Source organism: Ailuropoda melanoleuca, chromosome X (genome assembly GCF_002007445.2).
Source record: "Ailuropoda melanoleuca isolate Jingjing chromosome X, ASM200744v2, whole genome shotgun sequence".
NCBI classification, from domain to species: Eukaryota; Metazoa; Chordata; class Mammalia; order Carnivora; family Ursidae; genus Ailuropoda; species Ailuropoda melanoleuca.
This window is the reverse complement of record NC_048238.1, coordinates 15,293,721-15,306,553: the sequence shown is the minus strand read 5'-3', so window position 1 is coordinate 15,306,553 and position 12,833 is coordinate 15,293,721. Positions and strand designations below refer to the sequence as shown.

At 47.3% G+C, this 12,833-nt stretch overlaps 1 protein-coding gene and 1 non-coding gene across 9 annotated transcripts in view; one reads left to right on the top strand and one right to left on the bottom strand.

Annotated features, from left to right (window-relative positions):
• The window catches only part of PPEF1 (protein phosphatase with EF-hand domain 1), a 124,628-nt gene extending 122,711 nt beyond the window's left edge, over window positions 1-1,917 (bottom strand). For 5 of the 8 annotated variants that reach the window (XM_034649699.1, XM_019809821.2, XM_034649698.1 and 2 more), the window contains exons 1-2: window positions 750-1,917; window positions 271-565 (exon numbers count right to left, since the gene is read on the bottom strand). The gene's annotated coding sequence lies outside the window, so the exon portion shown is untranslated. The remainder of the gene's footprint in view (window positions 1-270; window positions 566-749) is intronic. The other 3 variants (XM_034649700.1, XM_034649701.1, XM_034649702.1) reach the window with 3 other exon arrangements.
• Window positions 1,918-2,063: 146 nt separating this feature from the next.
• TRNAV-UAC lies at window positions 2,064-2,136 on the top strand. The gene has a single exon. It is a non-coding gene; the product is annotated as a tRNA-Val (tRNA).
• Window positions 2,137-12,833: the final 10,697 nt, after the last annotated feature.

The window sequence follows — 12,833 nt, the reverse complement described above, 5'->3', positions numbered from 1 at the left end:
CAAGAGTTTTTCACTAAAGGCAGGAACCTATGTGGCATGTATCAGAGGTGCACCAGCTTCTTTTCTACGTGGGGCGTGTGTGGGAACTTTGCCAAAGCTTGCACTCAGAGAACCCATCCTTTAAAGCAAGGGCAGACAGAAAGCTGGAGGACAAGCAAAGCATTCCCTAGAGAACAACCAAAACACAACCGTGAGTGTCATTTCAGGCCTAAGTCGCGGCAGCCTTGTTCTGCACCGACAGAGGTTTGGAAACAGGTGGGATATACTTACCGTTGGGTATCCTGGGAGTCATTATGGGTCATGGACTAGCAGGCAACGTTGAGCTTTCGTGAACCCATCCTCCTGCTGGTGGCTATCCACTCGTGGTCATCTGCATCAAGTGCTCAAGAGGCCTCGAGAAAGGTATCGACAAAAAGGCATTTTGCAACGGGTCCCATGATGAATATTACCGGGAGCTCAGTAGGAGGTAGGACGCCTGGTAGTAAAGAACCCAAGCACCAGCTGCAGGCCTGCCTCTACTCCTGCGGAAAACATACATGGCAGGTAACGGCCTCCAGCTGCCCACCTGGAAAGAAGGGATAACATTTAGACCCAGAGGGAAAGTAGGGGTGTCTACTCCAACCCATGCATTTCTACAGAGGAGGTCACTGAGGCCTGGGAGGTGAACTGAAGAGCACATAGCAAATGAGTAACCAGGGCAGGACTAGAATCCAGATTATGCACCCCCCATCAGTGTACCTTCCACCCACCTGTTTCTTTCAGGGGTCTTTTCAGGAAGACTGTAATTGGCTGAAGGGGATGCTTTCATACAATCAGTACCATTTCTCCGTCATTCTGCCGGCTTCAGGGGAAGACGCCAGGGAAAAAGCCCCAGCCTTCAGCCATGTTCAACTCGGCACTTAAAAACGCCCGCCAAATGGTTTTCGGTGGGTTTTCAAGCTTGAAGGTGGTGAGCAATCCTAGGACGATGACGAAGACCCACCCAAAAGCACTGGGGACGGCAAAGGACACTGACAATGAAAACTAAGAAGCAAGACCACACAGGAGCCCTTCGTAGTGGAGGGTTCCAGCACCTTCTCGGGGCCCACAGTCCGGGAAGCACAGCCACAGGTTCACGGGCCGCGACCTGTGCAGTCGCAGGGTCCGGCGCTGGGCTCAATGCTCTGCTTATCACCGTTTTGGAGTTCCGAGTAACTCATGAACAAGGAACCTGGCATTTTCATTTTGTACTGGGCCCCTCAAATCTTGCGTTGGGTCCCGCTTCATCATCCCCAGCCGGAAAGGGGTGGCCGGTCTACACAGCCCCTCCCCCTCAGCCCAGACAAAGAGGGGCCGACCAAAGTCTGCAACTTTCAGCCCCCGTGGGCGGCTGTGGCGGGGTGGGCGGGGGGGAGAGGAGGAATGCTGTGAAAATGTCAGGGAGCGTTAGGAGCCCACATCCTCGGGCAAGGGGCCCACTAACCAGCGGCCTCTTCCAATCCCCGCAACATAAATGCCTGTAAGACAGTGACCCCCGGCCCACACCCAAACCCCGCGCTGCCTGAATCTTTGGCTCTAAGTGTCACTCCTGTCCGCCCTGCTCCGGACTAAGGCCCCCAGTGCTGCGGGCAGCGGCTCAGGGTGCCCAGGGCTAAAGGCGGGAAGCGCGGGTCCCTCCGGAGCTGAGGGAAGCTGCCAAGAGCGGTCGTGGCCGCGGTACCTTCCGCTTCCGCCCGCGGGGCAGGTCCCGCCAACCTCGCAGCTGAGAGAAAGTTTGGGACGGCTGATTAGCGGCGCGGCCCTCAGGAGGGTAACCCCGGCCCTGGCCTCGCCCTGGTCACAGGGGTGACGAACGTGGTGGGCAAGTTGAGCGAACCGCCCAGACCCCCACAGCCAGAGCCGGGAACTTGGCCGCGAACATCCTCTCCGGCAAGTGGGGCGGAGCCACGGCGGAGGTGGAGCCACGGCGGAGGTGGAGCTCCGGCCGAGGGGCGGAGCTCCGGCCGAGGGGCGGGTTTTGAGCGGAGGCGCTGTTTGAATATGAGACTATGAATAAGCTAATGACAGGCGCTTTGCATCGGGAAGGTTCCATAGTGTAGTGGTTATCACGTCTGCTTTACGCGCAGAAGGTCCTGGGTTCGAGCCCCAGTGGAACCATGGATGCAAAGTTCACTTTTCTCTTCTACTTTAAATACTCTGAGTGCGCGGTCAAAAAAACAAAAAGCAAGCCAAAGTTCATTTCTTCCTTCTTTAAAAATAATATCTGTTTTACTTTTCTATTTGGGGACTCTTTTTCCATTTGGGGACATTTACATTTTTTTTCTTAATTTTTAATTCTTTTTTTTTGGGGGGGGACATGTTTTTATCCCAGAAGCATAATGACAAATACCCTCTCCTCCCATCAGCAACCGCAGAGGTGGGTGCCTGGTCGTGTCGTAGTCCCGAGGACGTCCCCGACCCGCCCAGACCCAGCCGGCCTGGCAAAATCCAGAGCTCCTAGGAAGCAAGACCACCTGGTGAAGCCCATTTCCTGCAAGCCAGCACAGACCTGTCCCCCAAAGCCTCCAACTGAAATATGGCAATGCAAAAGCGCTTTGACTGCGGTTGAATTATTACAGGTTTATTATTATTATTATTATTATTATTATTATTATTATTAAAGGGTTAAATTTTCATGAAACTCTAAAATGCAGAGCAGGGGGGAAATAGTCCTTTATTTTTTAATACAGCAGTAGGGTTTGTTGAATGGACCTTCCTCTGTGTAATGACCAATCCATACACCGTATAGAATAAATGTCGGCCTTGTAGATAACCAAATAAATACTAACTAAATGACTAAGCATTTCTTTAGCTCCTTTTTGTTCCTCCTTATAGTTCATTACACTTTCGTGGGGCGGGGGGGGCGGGGTCATTATTATCTTTATATATTGGCCTTTTTCATCTTTGACAAGAGGAATGAAGAGAAAGTGTCTGGGACCCTGGGCGGAGGTGGGGGGGGTGGTAGGGGGTGGTAGAATAGTGGTGGCCCAAAACCAAAAAGGGAAGGGGTAACTCGGTATTTTTCTCTGCACTTTTCCACATTGTTTGGCTCATACAATGTGTACGTTTGCATCCTTTTCTAAATCAAGAGTATACAACATGTTTGTCCCTATTATCACAATCGTTTCATTAACTTAATAGTTTTATTTTGTATCATCTTAACCACGTTTAAGTGCACAATTCAGTAATGCTAAATACATTCACATTGTTGTGAGAAAGATCTCCAGAACTTTTTCATCTTGCAAAACAGAAACTCTGTACTCATTAAACAACTCCCCTTTTCACCCATCAATTTTATCATTAATGGCTGTATAATAATAATAATTATGTCCAGCACTGTTTTAAGTATATATGTAATCGTCCCACTTGAACCTCAAACTAACTCTGTGAAGTACGCATTATTATCATCATCTTATAGACGAGAAAGTTGAGGCACAGAGATCTCAAGTAACTTGCCTAAGGTCACATAACAAGTGGCTGACCTGAGATTTGCACCCAGTCTGGCCTGGGAATCAGTGCTCTTAACTCTACCTGCTACGCTGAGCCCCCTGACCTTGGCTGTGTAGATTGGTTCCTATTTTTTGTTATTATAAATAACAAAGCAAGGTACGTCTTTGTGTGTTAACAGTCTCCCCCTCCCAGACTGAGTATTTTCCTGAGTGAATAGGTATGAACGTGATGCCAGGTTGCTTTCTAAGAAGAGAATTCATGTCGCTTTCATAGAATTTGGCAGTGTTAGTGCTTAGATGGCAGAAAATTGCTCAAGGTCACCTCCCGAGGAGACGACGGCAAAGAAAGGATTAAGACCTGGGTCTTCTGATTATAGTTTCTCTTGCCCTCCCCTGCTTCTCTTAAATTTAAAGATACCATAGGGGCACCTGTGTGGCTCAGTTGGTTGAGTGACCAACTCTTGGTTCCCACTCAGGTCATGATCTCAGGTTGTGGGATCAAGCTCCATGTCTGGCTTCCTGCTCAGTGAGGAGTCCGCTTGGGATTCTCTCTCCTCCCTCTCCCTCTGTCCCTCCTCCTGCTATCTCACTTTCTCTCTCAAAATAAATACATAAATCTTTAAAAAAATAAATAAAATAGCGTAAAACGGTATTTCCCTTTGCTGAACCAACCTTAGTTGACATTAGACTCTTCTTGGAGACTTCCTTGTTGAGGCAGGTAACTATGTGGGTTAACTTCCTAGGGCTCAGCCAAAGCCCTAAGAACTAAATGGAATAAGATGCTTAATGAGGCCGGTGCTCAAGTTAAGCCCCTGCTCCTGGGGAAGCTCTCCACTTGGATCAGGTAGAGCTGCAGCCAAGGACAAGCGGAGAATGCCACGCAAGATAGGCGGCTTCTTGTTTTTACTGCTCTTTGGCTATGAAGGTATGTGCTGTGCAACCATTAGCATTTATCAAATACTTAATAGTACAATTGAATTAGTAATTTTGCTGATTAATAGAAATGCAACCTGAATAATTAAAATATCATTAACTAGCATGGCATGTTAATCAGTGAAAATGCATTGTTAATGAACAACAGTTGTCTTTATGTGAATGCGGTTTTCTTAGTTTCACCGCTGGCTCTCTGGTGCTCTGAGGAGCCTTCTCAAGTTCCAAGGATGCTTGAAATGGGACAGAAAGAAGGAAGGGTCTCAGAAATTGTAGAAAATAGCTATAAATTGCAACAATTAATAAGAAAGTGTGGTGTATCTTTGAAAATTTTTAGGAGTCAAAGTTAGAGTGACTGTAGAATTTAATCTTCCAAACTAGGACACTATTGAGAGTGGAAGCGGATGCTATTAATAATTCTGCTGGGACAACAGGTGTAAACCAGGACTGTCCCGGGCAAATCGGGACGTGAGGTCACTCTAGTTTAAATATGGATTAACGTAACACGCCGACTTCCATTGGACTCTAAAAGAAAGCATAATCCAACTGAGAGTCAAGAATCTCCAAAGACTTTATACGCTCACTCATTTTTAACTTTCTAAATATGGCCCTGGCAAGAGTAATATGCTTAAATAAGGAGAAATTGAAAGCAAATCTCTAAGATATCATCCAATTCAAATTTAAATTCTCTCTCAATCTTTGAAAGAGTAGTCCTTCACGCCTCTCTCAACTCTCAAGGACCTCTTAGCTCAGAATTCCTTTTTAGATTTGTTCTGAACATTAGAAATTGGTTGAATGTCTTCTTCGGGGTGAGTGTGTATTTATGCATGTCACAGGAAATAAATAAGAAGGGCAGGAAGGAGGAGGCCTCTCCACCCTGCAAATGACCTCGTGGACAGACATGACGCAACTCACACAAGTGGAGTCAGAATTCCTGGTTTAACTCACGCTCCTCTCTGCCCTCCCATCAGACATTATTGGTAGAGTATGTGCTTCCATGATCCCCTAATCGCATGACTTTTGTATTTCGTCACCTTTCTCAGTATTTGGAAAGATCTGTATGAATATACCCAAGGTCATTTTGCAAACCCAAATACATTTCTTAAGTAGGGATCCGTGAGACCAATTGTCTGGTTTTTTTCCTTTGTGCAATTTAGAGTCAGCGACGTGTCCCAGTAACTCTCAATGCTTTAAGGGGCTCTGGGTGTTTTGTTGTTTTTCCTTTACCCCTTGCCCTTTCCTCAGCAAGAAAATCTAAACAGAGCCTTTCAAGGCTTAGATTCCAAGACTTCTGGATCTCTGACATCCATAGGCTTCACCCTTCAGTTCCTCTTCTGTGTGATCAGCATTGAGATCCATCCATCCATCCACTCATTCTTTTGGTGGTTCGTTAAAGAACCCATCCGTGAGTTGCTGCTATGGGCCAAACACTGGGTAAGAATTGGACACGCAGGGCAGATCTTTGTTCCTTTCACAGCGCTGAGTCTAACAACTGTGCTCTGTGACCCCCAAATAGGAAGAAGCCCTATGAAAGTTTACCAACCCCTTTTTAAAATAGACCTGCCCATTTGGGAGATATCTATAATAAAAGACATGCTGTCAAGAGGCCCAGAGCACAGCATTCTTTCCTGTTCTATCGCTTACCAACCTGTGCGCATGGCTGAGGAGCTCCAGAGATTTCCACGAAGAGCAGGAAATACCATCTGGCTGGGCGGACCGGAATGTGGTCCACGGGGTGGTCCAGTGGCCATTTTACGGTCAGTGTGGCTTGGCGACCTCTGTGTGCTCGACCCTGAGCTAGAGGGATGCTCAGAAGCAGAGAAGAAATACAGGAATACAGGGTGAGGTGGCCGTACTTGACCAGCCTCTCACCCAGATAGAGAACCGCGGCCGGCGCCCCCGGGCAAGAGTGCTTTCCATTGCGCAGCTGGGAACCTGAAGACGAAGGTTCTTTGTCTCATTTACTCTTCACTCCCTCTGTTCCATGGGGGCAGTAGCTCCTTATCACAGTGAAATAAAGTAAATGGATTGACTCGACTTACGCGTTGAACGAAGGTTCATTTGGGAACGGAGACGTGATTATCGTGAAGCACTACCTACATCTGCTTCTGCTCGTCTTACCGTGTACGTTTTAGATTCAATGCAAATGATGAGTTTTTAAAATCCACCTTATTACAGTAAATAGGTCCATTACTTGGTCATGTTTATTTATATATATATATTTTTAAAAAGCAAGCCTCATCTTACAGGTGTGTCTCCTTTGCAGGTGACAGCAGAGGTTTTTTAAGCAGCTTATTGAGATGTAATTTACATAGCATTAAATTCCCCCATTTAAAGTGTACGATTCAATGGTTTTTAGTATATTTATAGATTTGTGGAGCACACAATCCATTTTAGAACATTTTCGTCACCGCCCTCCTCCCCCCCCAAAGAAGCTGGTAGACATTAAGCCCGTTTCCCCCTCTCTCCACCCCTGGCAACCAGCGATCTACTTTCTGTCTCTGTAGATTTGTCTATTCCAGACATTACATTTAAATGGAATCATACAACATATGGTCTTTTATCTTTCACTTAGCATATGTTTTGGAGATTCATCTGTGTTGAAGCATGTACAGATAACAGATTTACCCAGGAATATGCCTGTTGCCACAAATAGCAACATTTTCACACCAGGACAATTTCCTTCTTTCTTCTTCTTCGAGAGGGACATTATTGCAGCCTGCTGCTTTCTTCCCGTGTCTTACTCTTGTTTCTCAAGGAGATGGGAAGCTAGTTACTGACAGCTTTTGTCATTCATAATTTTATGTTTTTCTCCTCAGCTTCATCTGTTTCCATGGGAAGGAAAGCTCTGGACTTAGTGACATCCATCAAAAAGACTCAAAGAGTCTTTCCTATGTGTGTCTAATGCCCACTTTTCCCATTGAGCTTGCAAGGTACATTTTGAGAAAGAGCAAGCCTTGAATTTTCTTGCTGTGATAACAAGGTTTTCCCCATGGAGTGGCTCTTGGGGCAAAAGGGCAGAATGAGCCCATGTTGCATCAGTCTAAGATTGGTGAGTGGGAGACACGGCAGGCACTCTAGTGGAAACCCGTAACATGGGGAGAAATATCAAAAACAATCCAAGGAGGGAGAAAAATAACCAACCACATAATCAAAATCTTCTCCTCTTTCTCCTTTCAAGGCTGACCTGTTTTCGGTCGCTCACTCCAGCAATGTTATCTTCCGGTGTTAGAAGATGCTGTAGTCAAACACGCTTTTGCTTTTGTTCACCAGCTTTTTGGTGATTAAGTCATTTTGGGGACCATACAGCCATGTTGCTGCTCCCTTGGTGACAGCTTTTCCTGTAAAATGCTTGCTGTTCCTTCTCTCTCTGCTCATTTCCATAAGGTTCTGGTGCCTCAGATCCCCAGGCTGCCTATAAACGAACGCTTTCTGGGGAGGGGAGCCTGGGAGGGAAAAAACATCAGAAATCAGCCCAACATCTGACTGAACACAGGAAATGGCTCTGAAAGCAGGCCTTCCTCTTAGGACTCTTCCTCTCCACAGGCACAGAGTTACAGAACCAAACACACACACACACACACACACACACACACACACACACACACACATCAGCACCCTTTCCTTTTTGCCTTCTGCTTTGGTTCTGCAGAATGCAGAAACCCCAGGGCCCACCTGTGGGAAACCCGGGGAAAGGGAAAGGCCCTGAAGGCCACAGCAATTAGAGGGGTGTCATTGGATCTCTGGGTTTGCTCAGTTGCAGCTGCAAAAACCCTCCTCAGTGACAGACACAGCCTCTGGGCCAAATTGATTTGGTTATTAAGGCCACACTGTCAGTGACCCACACGACTCCCCTTTGATAGCCCCCCTCAAAGAGGGTCTTGGCCCAATTGTCGTTTGCCCGACTGACAGGACCTTTCTGCATTTCAGCCATCCCCAGCTTCTCTTGAAGATGGGGTGGAGTCAAGTGCCTCCTGGATTAACAGCTCCCAAATCAATTTGATGTCACTTCCTCCTCTACTTAGCCGTTCCTGGGGAGCAGCTGCGGGACGAAGGCTCTGGGTTCATGTGCACGCCCACTGCCAGGAGTGCAGAGCAACACCCAGCCGGTCTGGGCTTTCCCCTGAGCTCCAGGAGCTGCCAGCCAGGTGCCCTCTCAACCTCAACACTTGTGTGTCCCACAGGCCTCTCGAAGGGAACATCTTCACTCCATTCTCCGCACTCCATGTTCCTCCTGGAACCTTCCCCTCCCCCAGGAAGTGGAAGCTCCATCCTCCCAGTCTCTCAGGCCTTGAACCTCTCTTTCTCTCACACCCTTGTCACCTGTCAGCAAGTACTGTTGGCTACCTTCCAAAGATGGTCAGAATCCAGCCACTTCTCATGCCCTCCACTGCCACCACCTGGGCCAAGCCACCATTGTCTCCCCTCCCGATGACTGCACTCACCCCACTAGGCTCTCTGCTTCCAGCTTGCCCCAGGCAATCCAGTCTACACCCAGCAGCCAGAGGGAGCCTTACAAGTCCCGATCTGTCTTGGCCCTCCTCTCCTCGAACCCCTGCAAGGGCCGACTCAGGCTAAATGCCAAAGTCCTCAGGGGCCCACGAGGCCTTGCACAGATTGCCCCCTATACCCCCCACTTTACCCCTTCATCTCCTAAAACTCTCTTATTCACCGGCTCCAGCCCCAGAGTCTCATTGCTCTGTCTAGAGCACACCAAGTACCCAACCAGGAGCCACCACCTCGGAGGCCTTACACCTGCTATTCCCTCTGCCCAGAGGCTTTGCTCACAGGTCTCTCGCCTCCTTCAGGTCTTTGCTACAACATCTCCTTCTCGCTGCAGGATATTTTATTCATTCATTCATTAGCCTTCACCACCTTCAGACTAGACTAGATACACCCTATGAAGGCAGGTCCTTCTCCTATTTTGTTAACTGCTATATCCCGAGCACCTAAAGCCAGGATTGGAATATAGTAGATACTCAATGAATTTTACTTAAAGAATAAATGCTTTGGGACCAGTCATTATCAGGTATCTTTTATATCAATTTCTATAAGTGTACAGGTGCTTAGATAAACCTGTGCACGAGAGAGAGGCGGGACACAAGCCAGAGCAAGTGGTGAGTTGTACATGGGCCGGGGGGGTTAGAAGAAGTCCTCTGCACAGGGAAGAGGATAGGCAGGCAGAAAAGTTGGAAGATGAGAGCCTTTATTTTTTTATTTTTATTTTTTTAAAGATTTTATTTATTTGACAGAGAGAGAGACAGCAAGAGAGGAAACACAAGCCAGGGGAGTAGGAGAGGAAGAAGCAGGCTCCCAGAAGGGAGCCCGATGCAGGGCTCGATCCCAGGACTCTGGGGTCACCCCCTGAGCCAAAGGCAGCCGCTTAACGACTGAGCCACCCAGGTGCCCCAGATGGGAGCCTTTAAAGCCAAGAAACCATACAGACACGCCTGGAGGCATGGAACAGCCTGGCACACCTGATGAATTGCACCTGGTAGAGCGTGCAAAAGATAAATTTGGAGAGGCAGGCAGGAGATAGATCATGGCGACTCCTTGAAAGACACATTATTACCATACACATTTTAGGGATGAGGAAATGGAGAGATGTGGCCACCCCACTAATAAATGAGAGATGGAACCTGGAGCCTTGCAATGAGGCCCCACCAAAGGTTTTGCAGCAAGAAAGTGATACAATCATGTGTGCATTCCATTCCATCGGCAGCCCGAAGGGTGGATGAGGCAAGGTCTCTCTTCAGCAGGTAAAGGATGGGAGTGGGGAGAGTGGGGGCCCAACGCAGGAAGTGACAGTGTGGGGCGTGGAGAGGAAAAGGGCTCCTGCTTGACACTGCTTGTGGGGATTTGGGGAAAAAAGGTGACAAGGACAAGCCCCAAGTCTCTAGATGGGGTGCTAAGTGGATGGTGAAGCCATTCAGTAGGATAAGAAATAAAGGAGAAGAACAATTTGAGAAAGGATGTAATGAGTTCCGTTTTTAATAAAAATTTCTATTGAAGTGTAACGTACATACTAGTATTAAGTCTGACACACATACAGGAAAGTACAGGCAAGTGCGTAGCTCAGCGAATTTTCACTGCTGAACACACCCGTGTAACCAGCACCCCGATCAACTAACGAAACATTGCCAGATAGCCTCAGAGAGCCTCCTCGGCCTTCCTCCCTGCCGCTCCCCGCTCCAAATGTGACCAGGACCCTAGCGCCTAATGGCATAGATTACTTTTGCCTGCTTCTGTGTATTTCAAATGGAGTCATCTGGTGTGTCCGCTTTAGCATCCGACTTTCCACTCAGCATTGTTCGTGAGATGCGGCTGTGTTGTGGCATGGAGTTGCAGGTCATCCATTTTCATCGAAAGATAGTGTTCTGCTAATGTGACTTTGCCACCTGTACCCAGGCTACTCTTTTTTTTTTTTTTTTTTTAGAGAGGGAGAGAGAGAAGGGCGGCATGTGGAGAGGCAGAGGGAGAGGGAGAGACAGAGAGAGAGAAAGAGAGAATCTTAAGCAGGTTCCACACCCAGCACGGAGCCCAATGCAGGGCTCGATCTCACAACACTGAGAACACCACCTGAGCCAAAATCAAGAGTCTGATGCTTAACCGACTGAGCCACCCAGGCGCCCCTACATATTCTACTCTTGATGGGCATATGAGTGTTTCCAGTTTGGGGTTAATACAAATACTGCTGCTGTCGGTAATCTAGTACATGTTTTTGTCAGTTGGAAAACATATGTATGCATTTCTGGTGGGCAGATACTTAAGAATAGAATTCCTGGTTCATAGGGCACATGTATGCTCCACCTTAGTGTAAGCTCCCAAATAGTTTTTCAGAGAAGCTAGACCGACTTACATCCCCACCAGCAATATAAGAGAGTTCAGATTGCTCCATGACCGTGTCAAGACTTGACAGGGTCCAATTTTCGATAGTAAGAGACATCTGTGGGGAGATACCTGGTAAACCATTCAAAGCAAGAGCTGGAATCTTGGGCTTAGGAACATTTATGAGGTGGGTAGAAGAAACAGAGCTCTCAAAGGAGACTGAGAAGATATTCAGAGTGATGGGAGAACCAAGTGAACAGTGGGATGGAAGCTAAAGGAAGATGGGAGGGACTGAGAGCACATTGGAGCCTGAAGACATAAGGTCAGTGCTGGGAAGAGTCCATTGGATGCGAAAATAAGAAGTCAGTAACTTCTTTTGCCAGCACAGAGCTTGGCCTCCAAGATGGCACTCCTAACCTTCGTCTCAACCTGAGAGGATCCGTTCTACCCATAGCAGGTAGAGCAGGGAATCTCTAGGAATGAATAACCCATGAATGAGGGCCCAGGGGAGACAGCGGTTTGGTGACCACAGGTGAGGGGTAGCCCTGAAATGCTCTGACTAAAAGATACGTTCCCCGGGACTCCCACTGCAGCCATGCATGACCTGGCGGAGTACTCACCATGTCCATTGTCCAGCGCTCTGTCTTCTCCTGGGTCCTCCAGCCCCTTGTGGGCAGAAAGCGAGGCTTCCATTTCAGAAGGCCCAGGCCCTGGTGCGGGGCCAGGCTCACATTGGACATGAAAAAGTGGTTTGCAGAACAGGTAAATATGTATTATTTAAACGAAGGCACGATTTGAAAAAGATAGCTTTTCCGATTGTGACACAAAAGATGAGACCATTCCTTAACTCTCTAAAACAATCTGAAAGGTTTCGTGGTGGGCGTCAGATTCAACTTTTAAGTAGGAAAGTGGTTAAGGAGGGACTTTTATTTCCTATTGCCTATGCTCAAGTTTTGTTCAAGGTTTTTATAATAGATATGCGTTGCTTTTATAAGCAGAAAAGAAATGAAGGTATCCGTTTTGTTGAAAATGGGAAATGGGGCTCTGGTGCTTTAAACTAGCAAGCACTGTCTGACGGAACCTTTTGCTACGATGAAAACGTTCTGTATCTGTGCAGTACACCAGCCACTAGCCACGTGAGACCAGGAAGCACTTGAAATGTGGCTGGTGTGACTAAAGAATTGAATGTTCAATTTAATTTAATTTAATTTAGTTTAATTTAATTTAAACTTTTGCCCGTTTTAAAAAAAGATATTTATTTATTTGTGAGAGAGAGAGAGCACAAGCTGGGGGAGGGGTAGAGGCAGAGGCAGAGGGAGAAGCAGACTCCGAGCTGAGTGGAGAGCCCAACACGGGACTTGATCCCAGGGCCCTGGGATCATGACCTGAGCGGAAGGAAGATGCTTAACCAACTAAGCTACCCAGGCATCCAAATGTTTAATCTTATGAATTTTAAATAATTTAAACACAAATAGCCTCATGGGACTAGTGGTTATGCATTGGGTAGCAGAGCTTAAACAGTTTATGCCAATGTATCCAAACTCTTTTCCTATTAAATTGTGCATTCATCTCTGGAAAACAGTATGGAGGTTCCTCAAAAAGTTGAAA